The sequence below is a fragment of the Ciconia boyciana genome, chromosome 8 (assembly GCF_034638445.1).
Source record: "Ciconia boyciana chromosome 8, ASM3463844v1, whole genome shotgun sequence".
Classification (NCBI taxonomy): Eukaryota; Metazoa; Chordata; class Aves; order Ciconiiformes; family Ciconiidae; genus Ciconia; species Ciconia boyciana.
Genome location: NC_132941.1, coordinates 66,376,968 through 66,388,672, shown reverse-complemented (window position 1 = coordinate 66,388,672; position 11,705 = coordinate 66,376,968). Strand labels below are relative to the sequence as shown.

The 11,705-nt window shown below is 50.9% G+C and overlaps 1 long non-coding RNA gene across 1 annotated transcript; it reads right to left on the bottom strand.

Annotated features, from left to right (window-relative positions):
* Positions 1 to 1,289: 1,289 nt before the first annotated feature.
* LOC140655923 (uncharacterized) lies at positions 1,290 to 6,584 on the bottom strand. The gene is made up of 3 exons (XR_012043909.1): positions 5,982 to 6,584; positions 3,569 to 3,871; positions 1,290 to 2,029 (listed from the first exon to the last, which is right to left on the bottom strand). It is a non-coding gene; the product is annotated as an uncharacterized lncRNA (long non-coding RNA).
* Between the last annotated feature and the right edge of the window lie 5,121 nt (positions 6,585 to 11,705).

The following is an 11,705-nucleotide window of genomic DNA, read 5'->3' as shown; positions in this document are numbered from 1 at the left end:
CCATGCGGTGGGATAATACACCGCTGGAAACTGCAAGCAAAAGTGTACACAAAATGAATTTTTTTCTGATTTGCCTATTAAAAAAATAGTCAAAAAGAAACAACAAAATTATTCCATCACTTTCCATAACCTTTCTCAGTCTTTCCCTTTGGACTGCATTGAGCAATTTCTTTCCCTACCTCGGGGGCCGTAAAGTCGTGCCCACCTGCACGCAGCTCTCTGCAAGCTGGTGGGAACATCAGCGGCATCTTCGAGCTGGAAATTCTTGTTTGGCTGTTTTACAAGATGATTTAACAATTTGTGCAGTTTTTAGCATAAGTTCCTTCCGAGCAACAACTTCTTACGAAATAAGAAAATAACCTTTTATAGTGTTTTCTGCAGTAATTTTAAAGGCTGAAAGCCACAGCTCAGTCGATGTTATTTACAACCTGTGTGAAATGGGGTGATCAATAATTCTCTCTCCCCTGAAAATGTAAGAAGCTGCTGGTGCGTCCTAATGAGCTGCTCCTCTGCCTCCATCGCTGCTCGGCTTTATCAATGGTCGCTTGTTTTGTGCTGGACCGTATCCTAACACGGTGACTGCTCCCTGAGCCGGCAGACGCAGCCTGGGAGCTTGGGCTCCCCGTAGAAAGCAGGGAGGCATTGCGGCTCCTGAGCCCTGCGGCCGGTGGACCGAGCCCTGCGCTGTGTCTGTGGATGAGATGCGAGCCCTGCAGGGACGGACCCAGGACTGGTGCGAGGAGCCCGCGGCGCCCGCCCTGTTGGGGCGAGGGACGCGGCTGGAAGCGGGACCTGTCCTTCGCTCTCGGTGCACCCGTCTGCAGCGGCATGCACCATTGCCCGCCTCGCCCGTTCCGCACCAGGGCTGGGAACTGGATCCGGGAGCTGTCGGACCCTCCCCAGCACCTCTCCCTCCTCCCGCTCCCCTGGGGCTCCTCACCGGAGGCGGGGAACCTGCGGGCTGCTGTACGTTGTGTTGTTGCTCTGAGCTGCACGCCCCAAGTACGGGGGGATGCTCTGATCCCTTCAGGGGATGGGGCACAGCCGCTCTGCTGAGACGGTGGCTACCCAAGGCAGCAGGACCAAGTCCGACCCCCAAAACCAAACTGTGAGCTATAACCGGTATCTGCTCACTGTGTCCTGGCATCTGCTTGCCATGTAATAGCTGGGAGCGTAGCGCTTACCAGCTCGGACTGGGAGAAGCTCGGACTGGGTTTTGTTCTTGGCCAGAGGACTTCCAGGCGCCGGAGGTTTCTGGCAGACCACAGACCCCGCTTCTCCTCTCGGGCTCCAGTGCTCCCGTGCACAGCAGCACCGCCTGCTCAGGGGACGGCAGCACGCACCCAGCTCGGAGGCAGGGATTTTAACGCCAGTATTTGTTTTTAGAATGGTTTTGTGTTCTAATTCCCAAGTGAATAGCTGAGCACTTTAGTATGTGTGAAAACCAGCCATCTTTCATCCAGCCCTAAGCCGTTTTCCGAGGAAGGTGGCCGTGCCGCTGCGAGGCGATCCCTGCCTTGCTCGCCAGCCCATCGGCGACGGCAGGGAAAGCTCACGGCACGGGGGGAGGTGAAATGCAGCCCCCAGCCCTGCTCGTAGGCTTGCCAGTCACCATCCCGAATCGCAGGAGAAGGGGCTGGGGGTGGAATAAATGGCCTAAGCCAACAGCCAACTGCAAAATAAAATCATCCCTGAAATGGGTAGTTAGGCAGTGAGCAAAAGTAGGTGCGATAAGGAGGGACCAGGAGAGCTCTGTCCTGGAAGCGCTGCGAAATGCTCTTCTGGGAGCGGAGCAGAACCCATTACAGCTGAGTGACTGACGAACGATACTGGGGGATTTAATGTTGGGGAAATTAAAGCTGAAGGTTTCCAGATGGAATAATTAGTTCTTGGTACATTTTTTTTGTAACTTGACACTGATATTTCCACATTTGGTTCCCAAAATGGTTTTGGAGAGAAGTATGTGATCCGGTATGCTGTCTCCGCCACTGAATCCAGAATAATAGTGATGTTTTTTAAGAGCAATAATCTGGGAAGAGAAATAATTAGGTAAGGAAAGTGTATTAAAGTTACTACAAAGAGGATAAAGCTCATAAAAATGAAACTGCTCAGCTGATAAAGTGAAGTTTTAAACTTGCAACAAGCTTTGACATAACCGTGTTCACATGGGGAGGTAAAACACCTAATTAAGAAGCTAAAAACATGTATTTGTACCTTGGAATAACGTGTAAAAAGTAGCGGTAGTAATGATTTTCCACCTTCTGCGGAGACCAAAGTGCCCACGACTCACCCTCCCTCCCCTCATGTATTTTAAATAACCTGAGTTCAGTGTAACCAACTGTCTCATAACGCTGCAATAAGCCCTTCTAAGCAATTTGTGAAAATAGCGTGTGGGCTGATGATAATTAGGTGCCTCAGGAAAAGTCTGTCCTTGGCATGAAACATTACTGTCTCTTCCCCAACTGATCTGGTGCACGTTGTGTGCAACAGTAGTGTGGTGGGTGGGTGCAGCACCTTTCAAACACTCCCACTCTGCATCCAGCACGTTGCTGTGGGGCATCACGCCTGCAGCCAGCAGCCTCCTCCTTGCCTGGTGGATGACATGACCATCCTCTGAGGACCAGCAGTCGCTGTGCGTGCTGGAAACGGCAGCTCCGAGACAGAAAATTGTGTCCTGTGGGCAGTTTTGAAGACTTTCTACGAGACACGATGAGATGACTGTTTCCAGCCCACTGCAAAGCTGACCACGCTTCTTGTTGTTCTCAATGTTGCTCGCACTTCAGAGCTGTTCCTATCGTTCCTATTATTTCTAAGGTTCACCACTGAGCTTCAATAAAGCAGGCTTCAGGAAGGGCCCTGCGACTCTCAGATAAACTCTGGGGCTGTTCTGCTGCCTGATGTCTTATCAGTTAATGCAGTGTTGTTCCCGTGTCTTTTCTGCAAAACTGATCTCTTCTAAACTGGAGATTAAGCGGTAACAAATGTTTGCTTAGGACTGTAAGAACTGATACGAAGACTCCTCTTCTTCCAACTTCCATGCAAACCACAGTGTTAAAATGCTGAGTGGTCTACAGCAGCAAGAAGAGGACCATTTTTTATCCCCCCAGGATGAAATGCAACTCGCTTTTGAGAGCAAATAAACAAGTTGCCGAGTACGTGGCAGACTTTTGCTGGACTGTGGTATCTTCTGCCCACCCTGCTAGTGCTACGGGGTGTGCAGATTTGATTACTGCTCCTTTAGCTTTTATTGATAAACTATCTACTATTGGCCACCAAAAAATTTGAATCTTTATACTATAAACCCTACTGTTAGTCTTTCTACAAGGCAGTTCATCTGACTACCCATCAAGTATCTCTTTGGAGTAGTAGGTAGATGTGAGATGGCACCATCTGTTGTTTGTTGTTTTGGAATCCACAGCTTTTTGACTAGCTAGATGTTTTGAGCTTATCACATACATACTTTGCTGAAATTCATGAAACAGTTAATTTCTAAGCAAGTTATTGTGAGTGAATTCATTGATCTGACTTCACTGAGAACCTGGAATGCTCAAAATTTCTTCCTACCTACCTGAAATGCATGTGAGACACGGTGATGCAGAGGACCAGATCTCCAGGCTTTCAGTGATGGCTGAAGAATGTAAATCAGGAAAGCATCCCTCTTTTGAAAAGTTAAAAATAAAACACCCCTACTGATTCTCTTCTGGGGTGTATCAGCTGCAATCCAACATCTTCTCTTCAAACCCTCAACACTAAGCATGTGCCTCAGTATTTTGGAGGACTAAGAAGGTGCAAATCTGATTCTGAGAAGTCTACCTTTCTGCAATACGTCTCCTCTGAGATCCACAGGTTCTTTCCAGACAATCTGTAGGCTCTGAAAGACAGGAGGAAATAAGGAAATGTGTCTCTTTCTGGTTGTGGTCAGCAATGCCTACCAGGAGTATCTCCTATGGAAAGCCCCTAGGCCCCTTCTGGAACATGTGGACCAGCGCCGGGTCAGCACACTTGCCTCGGCAATGCTTGTACTTGGCGGGGGTGACCATACATGGCTGGGAGGGAGCTCCTCCCTCATATCCATCCCCGGCCATCAAGGAGAAGCTCCCTTCCCTTCATGTAATGCTTTGCCGAAAGCAGCTACTGCACTTCTAAATTTCACAGACTGACTCGTGGCGCCCGAGGGCGGCATCGCTGCCCTGGCTGCATTACGCAATTCCAGGTGCGTATCGAGGATTCCTCTCTTACGGGTTTTAGCCATCCTCACCTGATCTGTCTGGATGTGGAGGGGAGATGGGTGGATGCATCTATGGATTGCTTGGTCCCAAACTAGCCTGGAAACTTTTTGGAGATTTTAAAGGAAGGCCCAGGTCCAAGTGAGTTGAGTGCTCTGGGACAAAGGGTGACCAGAGGTAGATGTCTTTATCCTAGGGGATTTTTATCCCTCTGCCACTGTGGGGTGGAACTGGGAATGGCTACCAAAGAAGGTTAAAATTAGACCAGAGACGTATTCCATCTGACTAGTGTGCTGCTTTTGGCTGGGCTTGAGTTCATTTTCTTCACAGTAGCTGGTATGGGGCTGTGCTTTGGATTTGTGCTGGAAACAGTGCTGGTAACCCAGGGATGTTTTTGTCACTGCTGAGCAGTGCTTACATGTAGTCAAGGCCTGTTCTGCTCCTCACCCCATCCCACCAGTGAGTGGCTGGGGGGCACAAGAAGCTGGGAGGGGGCACAGCCAGGACAGCTGACCCCAATGACCCAAGGGCTATCCCAGACCATACGGCGTCATGCTCAGTGTATAAAGCTGGGGAAGAAGGAGGAAGGGGGGGACGTTCGGAGCGATGGCGTTTGTCTTCCCAAGTCCCCATTGCGCGTGACGGAGCCCTGCTTTCCTGGAGATGGCTGAACACCTGCCTGCCCATGGGAAGGGGTGAAGGAATTCCTTGCTTTGCTTTGCTTGCGTGAGCGGCTTTTGCTTTCCCTATGAAACTGTTTTTATCTCAACCCACGAGTGTTCTCACTCTTACCCTTCCGATTCTCTCCCCCATCCCACCCGGGGGAGTGAGCGAGCGGCTGGGTGGGGTGAGTTGCTGGCTGGGGTTAAACCACGAGACTAGTTAAAAAGCAAATCTTGCCTCAAATGACTGTGCTCTTTACTCTTCAATTCAAAAGGGAAATGTTTCCAGCAACTTAGCCTCTTGCGTGAGCATAAAAATATGCCAATTTTTATATTTCTCTTGGTTTGAACGCCTTTCTGTTTCTTTTCTTAGCTGCCTGAATTGATGTTCCTATATGCAAAACCCTGCGGAGCTTTACTCTGGACTATGCATTAATTGTTCTGTTTTTAAAGAAAAAAAAGGCATGTTTGACTTCTGCATCCAACACGATTAGAATAAATTTAAGATTTTAGTGAATGGGTTTAGCTGTGTCAGCAGTCCTGGCAGGAGATGTTTGCCTGTCCCCTCCGTGCTCCTGCTTTCAGTTGACCATGCAACTGAAGGGCACCGGTCTCTCATTTGTTTTCCCTTCCTAAATAACCAGAGTTTGAAATTTTGGTATCAATAACTCCACCTTTGTATAAAAAAACCTTAAGAATATTGTATAAGAAATTGGAAAAGAAATTCGTATTTTACAGCTTAACTTGCCAATCAATCATCTTTGTGCAATCACGTCCTTCTCTGACAGCTGCTCAGAGTGCCATTGGCTTAATCTAGCATCCAGCAAGGTGAAGGTTAGCCATCATCTCCTGGTGGGACCACCAAGAAACCTGAAGGCTGGCAAGTTTGAAGACAGAGTGAAAAAGGAACAAATGGCTAACTCGGAACTGGAAAAGTGTCAATGGCAGAGCAGCTCCAGAAGTCACCAGCAGCATTACGAGGACTCGGTTCATTCACACCAGCAGAAGGTGTTGATGTCTGCTGGGGCAGGCTGGGGGTGGAGGAATGCTTCTCCACCCGCTTCCCCACCCACAGATGATTTTTGGCACTCACCTTTTTGTAAGCTGCAAAGCAGCCGTGCTCCCAGGCTGGCGGAGGGCTGTGCTGACCTGCAGGACAGTCCCCGGGGTGACAGGACCATCTGCAAAGCCTCAGCTGCTCTGCCAGGTCTCCAGGCCATGGCCAAGTCCTGCTGTTTGCTCCTCTGCCACTCATCCTCACACCGGCTCATTTCAGTATCTATAACCTCTTACTGTGGGGCTCGTCAAGCGGGGAGATCCCTTCGTTTAGACGATCTGTTTGTAGTTTCCTGAAGTGTCTCCCCTTGTTTAACCACTCTTCTCTGCTCTTTGACTTTTTGATTCTCCTCGTCTGTCTCCTCTTGCAGTTCAGGGTCTCTGTGTCCTCCTCAGCAGTGCCGGTCTGACGGCCCGACCGTTTGCCATGGGTCACCTCCTGCCAGGGAGCTGGGGAGGCCTCCCGGGGAGCCCGGTGTCTCAAGGCAATTCTCATCATCCCCAGAGACGGGCAAAGGGCTCCTAGGAAGGCTGAAGTTATGAATCATGCATGTTTTCCTGCAGTGGTTTTCATTGCACGGAAGCTACTATGCATTTGAGTCCTATTTCTGTGATTTATCTTAATGGGGTTGAAATGGGGCTCATGGAAATCAATGGAATGTAGCAAAAATCAGATCAGAGATTGGTTATTTCACATTACCGGAAAAAACAAAAGGTCATTTTACTTCAGGATTTTTTGTTTGATGTCTTTGCCTTGGAGACTCTGGTCAGGGGAGGATTGACTTGTGCCCTGAGGAGCGGTGGAATCCGTTCCACCATCTACCACTCGCACGTACTGCGTAGCTCCTCCTCGGCACAGGCATTGGCAGCTAAATCACACAACGACCTGACTGGTTTAGGCATCGGGGCTTAATCCCTCTATCCAGGTTTAGAGGGACTACTGCTTGGTAGCCACCATTTCCAAAAAGGGGGATTTGTCAAAGCTTCAGATGAGCTGCACAGGAGAATAAAAATAGCATCTGTGATTCTGCTAGCTAGAATAAAAGACGTAGGAACAATCAATCCTCATGCTACAGACCATAAGCTGATCGCTAGCTGGACTCAAGCTCATTTCCCTTCGTAGTGCGGTATCGCACAATTAGGTGCATAGTGGGTTTATTTGATACATTTCTGAAATATCTGCTATTTGCCGCTGTTGGAAACAAATGACTAATGCAGCAGATAAGGATTAACCCAAGGGACAGGCTATTAGTCTATGTTGTTATGAGAAAACGCAACAGAATAATCACCTAGCCAGGTCATTTGTTTGGCCGGATATTCTGACAGCTCTGCTTGGGAAGAAATAAGAGCTCCTCAGATGGGGTTCCTGATTGCCGCACCGCTGTGAAGGAGTGAATCCGGTGGGTTAGTACCTCAAAAGAAAAACCTGCTTGTGTTCACGCTTGCTTTCTCACACGGCACAAGATGGCCAAAGATGGCAGAGGAGATTCCCCCTGCTCGCTCCAGCCCCTCCGCTCGCTACGAAAGGAGCACTTTAACCCGAGAGGCAGAGGCTGGCAAAGATAGCTGCAAACCTCATTCCCTGGGACTCCAAGCTCAGATAGCACAGGGAAGCAGGGAGGAATTTATTTATTAGGAATTTGCTGAAGCAACTAATTCTGCCGAGATTCTGGTCAGTGCTATCATCTACAGGCAACTTCAGCACGTTCAAATATACATGGCTACAAATGTATCTGTATATAGGGGGTTCTACATAATGCCTGCTGGATCATGGTACAGGATACTCCTCTGTTCATGTGTGTCGTACCAAATTAAATTTATCCCTATGGACGGCTACCGTGCTCCAATGGAGAGTTACATCACCTATCCTGTAACGCAGTCTGGTCACCACCTGATATTGTCTCACAAGACAACCTCGGCATGAAGACAAGTGGTTAATAATGTCCTCAGTAAGAAGAGTCTGTAATTTAGATATTAACGAAAGGGATCACTTCTTGATTGTTTAGACCCATTTTTCAGACTTAAAAATGAAGATGGTGGGTCTAAACCTTTTATTCCAGTGCTAAATTGGCTTTTTGGCTACCTATAGTACACTTTGTGGCATTTGAGGGCTAACGTGCGCACCAGATGCGAGACTGATTAACTGTCTCGGGTGACTTTCTTTTCCCCAAAGCCCTTCCAAGTTGAAGCTGGAATAACTGAAAAAAGTTATGCCCCAAAGAATTCTCTTTTCTTTCACCATGGCCTTTCTATTAACTCTCCCTTTTGTCATGAAAGGTGAAAAATAAACCCCCTTTGCTGACATGTGAGTTTTTTCCAGCTCGGTTATCGCCCCGAGACCGTAGGGGATGTGCTGCGCTGGCCTCGTGGCAGGGAGCCGTGCCTGGGTCGCTCCCGCGCCCATTCCCCGACCTGCGCTGGAGGAGACCCCAGCCCTTCTGTGTCCCTTCCTCACCCTTAGAAAGCTCTTCCAAGGCCTAAACTAGATTTTTCTTGCTACCATTTAGGACTGCTGCTTCGTGTTCTATCCACCAGGAGCATGAAAAACCGATTGAACCCTTCTTCTTGTCAGCAGCCCTTGTGCATATCTATGGGTTATTACCACATCTCTGCTCCCCCCAATTCTTTCCATTCTTTAGCCCCAGCAGCCCACCGGCATCTCCAGCCCACCGGCATCGCTGTCAGGAATTTCACCCAGCACTGAGGAGAGACTCCTTGAGTCAGTTAATCCGTAGCTGGGGTGACTGGAAGGGACTGTTGCTGAAATGACACGTGGGTCACCGTACCATCCTCTCAGTGATATACACCATTTCAAGCACATCAGGTTTTAATGTGACCGTAAATGCCCCCTTGGTTCACAGGAAAGTGTAACAAGCCGTCAGCAGAGGAAGAATACCATTGCCACGGAAGCTCCACGAGGAACTGGGGAACTACCCAGACCCGTGTTACTTCTCACTCGAACACAAGGAGATCCCTCCGGCGCTTCCGTCACGGAAATCACTGCAAGGGTTGGGCAGGAGGAAGACGTGAGTTCAGGGCAGCCCCCGACCGGGACGAAGCAAGCTACTGCGTGTGGTTTGGAGAGTGAAGCAGCAGCTGGTGGTAAACAGCATTAGGGATGCCGCTCCAGTCTTGAGGGGAGGCCACCCCATGCTCTGAAGATGAACACGATGCAGATCCCACGCGTGCGAGCATGGGAAGCAAGTCCAGAACGTGAAAACGTTCTCTGAACCCTTTCACTTTGTAAAGCGGGGCTTCAGAGCCAGCGAGTGCCTGGCCATCACCCAGAGCTCTGCGGGGGGGAGCGGAGTCTGTGCTCTGCCTCCAGGCACCGCAGCTGGGGGCTTCTTCCCAGTAATGGCAATCGCTGCCGGAACGCTGGCTGCAGGCTTGGCTTCGTCTCCGCGCTGACGCTGGACTTGGCATCACTGCCACTCTCTGGGCTGGCCGGGAAAAGCACAGCCCCGGCAGCGTACGTCGCCTGTTTCTGGTGGGTGATGCAGCCCCTCGCTCCTGCCATCACCCCTCGCTCCTGCCGTCACCTCTTGTCCCTGTCATCACCCCCTCGCGCCTGCCGTCACCCCTCGCTCCTGCCGTCACCCCTTGTCCCTGCCATCACTCCTCGCTCCTGCAGTCACCCCTCGTCCCTGCCATCACCCCTCGCTCCTGCAGTCACCCCTCGTCCCTGCCATCACCCCTCGCTCCTGCCCGTCACCCCTCGCTCCTGCTGTCACCCCTCCCCTGCCGGGCTGCAGCGTAGGAGCACGGAGCTTGGACCACGACGAGCCTCTTGCGTATGGGCTTGTCATCAACCTGCCGCACAAACAGCCTGGGAAACACCCAAACCCTTCCCCAGCTCCAGGGAGGAAGGCAACAATAATTTTGTTACTATTTTTTCAAAGTGTAGGAAAAGGAAGCCTAAGCAAAAAGCAGCTGATGCTTGCGTGCGCATCCTTCGGCCAGGCGACAACGTGTCTGTCTGTCAGAGGAGAAATGCTCCTCTGAGCCCCGCTGACCCGAGTCAGCTGGGACTTTCTGAAGCCACATTACATATACAGACTGTCCCACCTAATATTCACAGAATATCTCAGGTTGGAAGGGACCCAGAAGGATCATCGAGTCCAACTCCCTGCTCCTCGCAGGACTGCCTAACACTGAACCGTATGACTAAGAGCATCGTCCAGACGCTAAAGAGGTTGCGGAACTTCTTCGAATTCTCTTTCACCCGTTTTCCTCCCAAGAAGAAATCTTCAGCCGCTAATAACATGTTCTATTTTGCTGTTATTTTCAGTATATTGTAGATGAACTATCGCATTTAAAATAGGACCACTGCACTTCATAGGAAACAAGCGTTTTCCTCTTTTTGTTGTTGTTGTCTTTGTGTTTCTGTTTCTCTGTCCACTTACAATTACCAGGAAGTGATTTTTGAGTTTTAGAAATAGCCAAGCACTAAAACATTTAGCAGTGATCTTCTCTTTATCTGATTTCTGTCACTTTGTAGATTACTCAAGCCTGTATTTCCCAGTATCTCTCCGAGGGTAACTGTAAGCAGTGTATTTCCCGTGTTTATCCACAGATCATCATAATTTCATTTCAAAACTTATTGGGAATTACCTTTACACAGCTTATTCACTGCCACCGGAGATCCAGTTCCCCTGCAGACCAAATAAAATTAGAGAGGCTGAGGAGGAAAATTAATTTCTGAGACCTTTGACTTCCGTGCAGTTTTAAGCAGCCCCTGGTGTGCCTGTGTCCAGCTGCGGGATCCCGACGCAGGAAGCTTTCCACTGCGCTCCCACGCTCCGGGACTGCGGTGATTTACAAACTCGGGGCCGGTGCAGCCGGATATTTGCCTTTTCTCACCGCGCAGCACTTGCCCTGCTGCTGCAATGGAGAGCCGGAGCAGCGCTGGTGGTTTGGCCGGGAAATGTAAGCAAAGATTTTAAACCGCACAGTTGAAGCGTTCGTATGTTCTGTGAACTCAGGCCCAGCCCATTTTACTGTTATTTGTTCCTTTAATTTTTCGCTGGAGAGCCTGGAAGCTGTGATGCCGTCAGCAGCTAGAAGAGGCTTGCTCAGCTCCTCTCTCCTCGGAGCCATGGGAAGCAGGGAGGAGACGGGAGGAGAAACGAGCCCACATGTTGCAAGCAAACAAGTTGCTCATGCCGGGGTGCCTGAACCGGGCCAGAGAAGGGAGCTGCTCTCAGGCGCTCGCAGAGGTCGGTGCTGTTTTTCCTCAAATCGCTACACGAAGTAGGCCGACACGCTCCTAACCGCTAGCGCTTACCCGGGACCCAGCGTCAAAGGCTTCATTTTTACTGAGGAGCTACCAACGGCTTCTTCGGCGGCCTGGCAGAAGCGGCCGGCGTGCGGCGGTGGGTCCCGGCCGGCGGGACTCTTCCCCGCGTCGCGGCAGCAGCGCCCACGGAGGTCAGCGCCACGCTGGGCGCCTGCTTCCCGGGCGGCCTTCCCCGGCGGCAGCAACGGTACCGGCTTCGCTTCCCTCGGCTCGCGAGCAAACGCGTGCCACGCGGATTTTACTTCTGTTGAAGACGGGAGAAGGGCCTCGTTCAAGGTGTCCGTGGGAGGCTGGGGCCTGCTGCCGACGCCCCGGGAGAAGCCTTCGCCCTTCGGGCCGCAGGCGCGGCCCGGCGAAGGCGGGAGGCGGCCGAGGCGCGGTGCCCAGCCCGGCAGCGCTGGCCACGCCGCCGCCTGCTCGACGCCCACCTCCGCGTCCCGCGGGGAGCCGGCGTTCGCCCGA